This window comes from Protopterus annectens, chromosome 3.part0, assembly GCF_019279795.1.
Source record: "Protopterus annectens isolate FY-2018-M chromosome 3.part0, PAN1.0, whole genome shotgun sequence".
Lineage (NCBI taxonomy): Eukaryota > Metazoa > Chordata > Ceratodontiformes > Protopteridae > Protopterus > Protopterus annectens.
The window spans coordinates 747,772,467-747,779,966 of record NC_056731.1 but is presented as its reverse complement, the minus strand read 5'-3'; the positions used below and the strand labels follow the sequence as shown (position 1 = coordinate 747,779,966).

The following is a 7,500-nucleotide window of genomic DNA, read 5'->3' as shown; positions in this document are numbered from 1 at the left end:
ATTCCACTCCACAAAGGAGGGGCCACAACTGAACCTAGTAACTATCGCCTCATAAGCCTGACTAGCCTGGTCTGCAAGGCTATAGAGTGCATCATCATGGAACTCATTAACAAAGACCTTGGGAACCTTCAAACACTTGACCCGATCCAGTTTGGCTTTGTTAAGGGCAGATCATGCCTACTAAACCTGGCTGACTTCTTCGAGACAGTCACCAAGGCCATTGATGAGGGGAAGGTGGTTCACACAGCCTGCCTTTACCTCGCCAAGGCTTTTGACACCATTCCCCACTCGGGAATTATAGAAAAACTCACCAGCCTGAACATAAACCCCTACGTCATGAGATGGGTTGCCAACTGGCTTACTGACAGAACTCACACGGTAAGAATAGCAGGCTCCAGGTCCGACTCTAAACCTAGTCACAAGTGGTGTCCCACAAGGCTCGGTCCTGGGTCCCCTACTGTTCGGCATATACTTCTCAGAAGTACAGGCAAACACAGGAGGACTATGGCTAACCAAGTTCACCAATGACTGCAAACTGGGAGCCATAATTGACTCACCGGCTAACACGGCATTCTCCAAAAGGGCCTTACTGAGACGGACACCTGGTGTCAAAGTCATGGTCTCAAGCTAAATGTCAAAAAATGCATAGTCATCCCATTTGGGAAAAAAAAACACCCACGAATTACCACATAGGTGGCAGCCCCCTTAATACAGAAGAGGTAATAAGAGATCTGGGGACCCAGGTAGATAGTAATCTCTCCTTTGACAATCATATTGCCAAAGTAGTTAGGAAATACTTCTATGTAGCCTGTCTAATTACTAAAGGGTTTGCATCTAGAAATAAAGAGGTTATAGTGCCCCTCTACTCATCACTCATCAGACCCATCATCGAGTACAATGCCTCATTTGGGATGTACCTCAGAAGACACTTCCAACAGCTGGAAAGTCCACAAAAGTACCTCACCAAAAGGATTACTGGCCTCAAACATATGTCCTATGCAGCCCGACTGGAAAAACTCCGGATGTACTCAGTGGCATATCGCTTACTCAGAGGTGATCTCTGCCTGACTTACAAAGCCATGTCCAACTCAGAATTGATGGACATGCTCCACCTAAAGAAATCCAAGTCACTGTCAGCCACTAGCTCTAGCGAGCTAAACCTCACTGCCACAACAATAAATAGGACATGCTGGAGGGATAGATTCCTGTCACAGAGACTCCCCATGCTTTGGAACAAAATTCCTAACTACATTAGGCAAAGCACCTCACTAACACTGTTCAAGAAAATCCTTGACGAGTGGATGGGTAACAGAAAATACACCCCTGGGATCACTTCATTGGGTCTTCTTGTCAGAGGCTCAGTTAATTAATCAATGGGGTGGCAAAAGCTGACACACTCTGGCTAGGCTTATAAATGCCCTCGGGCAGATAGCCTAGTACCTACCTATGAACCTAAGAGCTCTCCAATCTTGTAGCCCAGGCAGGTATGACTCTAGCCCTGAGTAGCATCCTGCCATTGCCCAGAATGATACCACAGTACAAGGACAAAATGATTGACTTCAACAATTAGCTAAGCTTCTGGTGTCATTCTAAGGGGATCCACTATCTGTCTGCCTGGGACGACATGGTCGACAGACCATGATGCTTTGCCAGAGATGGTCTGCACCTGTCGCCCCTGGGATTCCGGATACTGGTTAAGGCTCTTGCCACCCCTATAGTATCTTTTTTAGGCAAGTTTCAAATGACAAATTCACCACCGTAACAGGAACAGGCAAGCAAAAATTGAGGGTAATGCTACTCATTGCTAGAAGTCGAAATCTCAAAATGCACTCACTAGAGGCACTCCTTAAAATGGAGAACATCGATATCTGTGCAGTGACTGAGACCTGATTCAATGCTTTAGAGAGCACCCCTGCATTATCAGGCTGTAACTCATACCACACTTTTCAGCCATCTAACCTAGACCAGAACACCAAAGGTGGACGTGTGTCCATATTCATTAAGGATATCCACACCTCCAGGCTAGTTGCACAGCATAATGCATCTGAGGTTATCCAAGTGCAACTAACTCTGGGCAAAACTGCAATCCAAATTGTAGCTTGCTACAGATCCCCTACCATGCCCTAGGATTCCCACTCCTCTTTTCTTGTTATACTGGAAAATATTAGGGTTCAACCAAACACCCTAATAATGGGCGATTTCAACTACCCCACCATTAACTGGGAAAACTACTCATGTACCAACTCCTTCGCTCAACACTTTCTGGAATTCATTAATTCCAATGCCCTGGATCAACATATCCACGCCCCCACCAGGGGCAACAATATCCTAGTCCTAGTGATTACCAACATGAGTGACTGGTGTACCACGCCTGAAATCAGGTCTTCATTGGTCAGATCCCAACTATAAGCTAATCACCCTAGATATCCGCATCCCGCCCCCCACCCACCATTAAGGAAACCACGGTAAAAAATTTCTCCAAAGCCAACTCCATGCTTCTTAAGACAGAAGTGGCGATTGGCGAACGTCATGACACCCATGCAGATGGACAATACAATACTGCTGAATCCTACACAAATGCACTCTATAAGCACTTACACGAGTACATGGATCATGCTATCCCAAACAGAACCAAGATGCTATCCTCCAAAAAAAGGAAGCCAATCTGGTGGTCCCCTGCCATAAACAAATTCTACAACAGAAGGAAGAAACTGTTGCAAAAGAGCGTAAAATCCCATGAGTGGAGGAGCTCCCTGGTCAGCCTCAGTAAGAAGCTGAGATCCCTTATAAGATCCTCCAAAGGTAGCTATGAAAACAAAATTGCCACTGATTCCAAGGGCAACCACAAAGCATTCTATAGGTATGTCAAGAATGTCAATGGCAACACCCAGATCTGCTCTGAGTTACAGCACAACGGCACGAAAATTACAGAACTAACTGATATTGCCAATATCCTGGCAGATCAGTTCAGTGCTAACTTTACCCCCCTCTCATCCCCTAAAGGGCCCATATCTATACAGGAAGAATGCAGAGTTCCTGTAATCACATCTATGCAGGTAAAAGCTGCACTCTCTAAAACAGAAAACACAGCATCCATGGGACCGGACAACACCCCAGGCTGCGTTTTACACGAACTTCAGAAGAAACTGGCTCCCCACCTAGGCACCACGTTCAGTCATAGTCTCATGTCTGGCTTTGTGCCCACTGAATAACACACAGCAACAGTTATCCCACTCCACAAATGGAGAGCCAGCACTGATCCTGGGAACTATCACCCTATTTGCCTGATGAGCCTGGTCTGCAAGGGCATGGAATGTATCATCATGGAACTCATAAACAAAGACATTGGTAGCCTCCAAACTTGGGACCCCACCCAGTTCATGTTTGTGAAAGGCAGATCATGCCTTCTGAACCTGACCGACTTCTTTGAGGCAGTCATTAAAGCCATAGACAAGGGTAAGGTGGTTCACACAGCCTATCTTGACCTCGCCAAGGCTTTCGACACCACCCCCCATTCTGGAATTATAGCCAAACTCACTAAGCTTGGTATAAATCCCTATGTCACAAGATGAATTGCCAACTGGCTCACTGACAGAACCCACACTGTAAAAGTTGCAGACTCCAAATCTGACTTCAAACCAGTGACAAGTGGAGTACCACAGGGTTCAGTCCTGGGACCTCTCCTGTTTGGTATCTACTTCTCTGAAGTACAGGCTAACACAGAAGGCCTCCGGCTAATGAAGTTCGCAGATGACTGCAAACTAGGAGCCATAGTCGAGTCCCCAAATTATGTAGACATCCTACAGAAGGGCCTCACTGAGACACATGCCTGGTGTCAGAGGCATGGCCTCAAGCTCAATGCCAAAAATTGCATTGTCATCCCCTTTGGTAAAATCTCTGTACCCATGAACTACCACATAAACGGCAGTCTACTTAATGCCGAATGTGTGATAAGAGACCTTGGGACCCAGGTGGACAGTAGTCTCTCCTTTGATAATCACATCACCACAGTAGTCAGAAAATCCTTCTATGTGGCACACCTCATCACAAAAGGGTTCTCATCCAGGAAAAAAGAAATCACTGTTCCCCTCTACTCAGCACTCATTAGACCCATTATAGAGTACAATGCCCCTTTTGGAATGTACCTCACAAGACATCTGCAGCAGCTGGAAAGGCCACAGAAGTACCTCACAAAGAGGATTACTGGCCTCAAACAGATGCCCTACACTGACCATCTCAAAAAACTCCAGCTTTACTCCATAGCATATCGCCTACTCTGAGGAGATTTCTGCCTAACATATAAAGCTATGTTAAGCCCAAAGCTGTTGGACATGCTGCACCTAAAGAAATCCCAATCCCTCCAAGCTACACGCTCTAGGGACCTAAAACTTGTCACCACAATAAGCAGGACATGCTAGAGGGATAGATTCCTGTCCCAAAGACTTCCCATACTCTGGAACAAGCTACCCATCTATGTCAAGCAAAGTTCCTCATTAGCACTCTTCAAGAAAAATCTTGATGAGTGGATGGGAAATAGCAATACCCCGGGGATAACTTCTGTGGCTCTGCTTGACAGGGGCACAGGAAAATAATTTTCTTAGTTGGCGTAAGCTAGGGAACCTTGTTGGCTAGGCTTACTTAGGTCCTTGGGCCGATAGCCTAGTACCTACCTATGAACCTATGAACTCACAATATGAAACAAAAAAAAAAACACCGGTACCAACCAAAAAAAACAGCATTGTTTTGGAAAATGTATGTGCTTTTGCCCATTCAGTATCAGGACTTCATCAGAACTGAATGTCCCACATACTCTCACAATAAATACAGTACTAAAATAATATGATTATAGTCATGTGGTGAATTGTATTTAAAAACATTTTACATTTCTAAATGAATGTTGTACGTAAAACCAGTGAAACATGACTAGACATTAATAAAATGGATTCATCTACAAAGCCCATTTGACATTAATGCATTCATTTAACCCAAGTGAGTTGTCTGCCTTCAGTAACAATTGCCATTTTAATTCTTTGGCTTGTAATTTGCTGTTAAGTTTGCCACATTTTACGTTTGCAACAACATGAACTACTACAGAAACTAAAACATATGAAACTGGAAATAACTTGTACAATGTTTGTTTTGCTTCATCCTTGGTATTAATGGAGTATATATGCTCATAAATCCACTGAGAGTTTCCTAGTGGTAGTCTGCAGATAGAAATTCTCACAGCTCATACACTTGGCAACATGCACTGTTTCTGTACAGCCTCTGTGTAGTGTTCACTGGCACCAAAGATTTTTGTCGGTATGTGACAGTTTTAAGTTTTGACCAACTTATATGTGTCTACACACTTTGCAACTGCCACAAGGGTAGGTTACTTTATCTTTGCCTGTCGTATGTTTGGCAGTCTCATATCTGTCATTCTACAGTCTGTCTTTTAAATTATTGCCCTTTCTGGAAACAAACGTGTACAGATCCTAAGACCTTTACAATATCTTTGTTACCTTGTATTATATTCCAGTTGTTATTAATTACTTTCTTGATAGTTATTTTACCCACAATCATGTCTACCATAAATTCCTTATTATAATTCTTAATAACATTGGTATTTGTGGTCACTGTGGACCATGCCAAAATGGGGGGAAAATCCTTTTTTGTTTGATTTTTACAATGATGTTACCAAACAGGCCACTGTCAAATCTGAAACTCACAGTCATTGTAAATTTCAGCATCAAGAGTGATTAACCTGGACAGGCTGATATATTGCACACTAACAACATTGCCTTTCCATGGTGGCCACAGATATTTAACCACAAGCATAGAAACAGGTTCAATCTTAGATCCATCAGCAGAGACTGTTAGCCTTAAAGGAGGCCTGCTAATCTCCTAGTTAATCATTGGTATCTCAAACAGACTACATGTTTTAGGTTTTGAAGAAGCATAAAATTAATACTGTTCAAAACTAACATATTTATTCTCTGGCAGTTTAAATAATGTGTCATCTACTCTTTTATAGGCATTAAAACTGTTGAAGAGTGATATTTATAACAGCAAACATCACTGAGAATGTTTTTCATAGCATTGCAATAACTAACTACTAGGCCATTGTCTGTGTATCATCTGTCATGAATAGAGCACTTCTCATGTTCTGCGGGTTATGTACTGCCCTTCATTCACTGTTAGATAAATTAAAATAATGTGTAACAGGTGTTTTCCACTTACTCAAGCTAGCTTTCAGCATCATATACCTTAGAGTTGGCAGCAAAGACGCACTGAAGACATTTATTCTTCTAAACTGCTTATTGTCAGGCATAATATTTTCATGCAAGTATTGTATATATTTTTTTAGAGTTTCATTCCACATTTGCACATTAAAGATGCACACTTCTGTTTAGCTCAGGACAGTTCAAATATAGAAGTCCTTAGTTTTTGGTAAAATGAGTGGATGTTCTAGTAATTGGGATCCATATTCACTTTACTGGAAACCTTTTTTGAAAAGAATTTGTGCACAAAAGACTTCTGGTTTTGCTTACCCAACAAGTTACGAGAGACTTTATGTGCCAGAAAGATTTTTGATTTACTTGTCTAGAAGCTCAAGAAAGTTGTTTGTATGCCATAGACTAATAATTTGCTTGTCCAAAAGGCACTGCATTAAAAATACTTTACCTAACTAGTTTGTATAGTTCTCTTAAGCACTATTATCTGAGCAGTGCAAACTTATGTACTTAACACTGTCAGCTAAGTTCATATTACATTTACTGAGTAGTTACCACAGGAGTGGCCAGTGAACTGAACTGTTTCTTTACTGACAAAAACTATTATTTTGTCACCTGTCACTACCTTTGGATTCTTTTTCTGGTGATGCCTGCCTGATCTGTATATTTATATGAATAAAATCACTTTTCTTACAAAAACTTTTATTTGTCTTCTGGCTGAAACTTCAATACAAGCAAAATGTGTCATTAGTAAAAACAATGTATCATTATTTACAATCAAGTGACAATTCAAAGTGTAAATGTCCTTCTTATTAACACAGAGAAATAGATGAGTAAATTTCATTAGATCCTTAGAATGAATCTAACCATAAAGCTGCACAGAATATGAGCTGCAAATGGTCTAGGACAAAACTGTAATAGATGTTTGGATAAGACCAAAGGTGAGGCTTCTCAGGTTAACTGGAATTGTTAAAGTTGTTAAAGTTGTTAAAGTGTTGCTGGTGAGTTTTCCCCTTGCTCGTGTCCCAGGACTGATCTGAGTCCTTTGAGATTAATGATGTAACAGATTTGTGTGACACATTAATTCATTCCACATTTGCACATTAAAGATGGAGAAAACAGTGTTGGAGGAAATATAGTTTATGTTTAGGCCAGACTAGTGTGACTATAGCTACTGTTGATATTGGTTCTTAGGGTTAATGTTGTCCTGTTCATAAATGTCTATGTGTGGTGATGGTGTGGTTGCAATGACCTAGCGTATAAAGACTGAATATTAGAGATTACA

At 41.7% G+C, this 7,500-nt stretch overlaps 1 protein-coding gene across 2 annotated transcripts in view; it reads left to right on the top strand.

The window, feature by feature from the left end:
• The window catches only part of LOC122796538 (C-C motif chemokine 4-like), a 121,549-nt gene that overhangs the window by 112,923 nt on the left and 1,126 nt on the right, over positions 1-7,500 (top strand). The window lies entirely within an intron of this gene.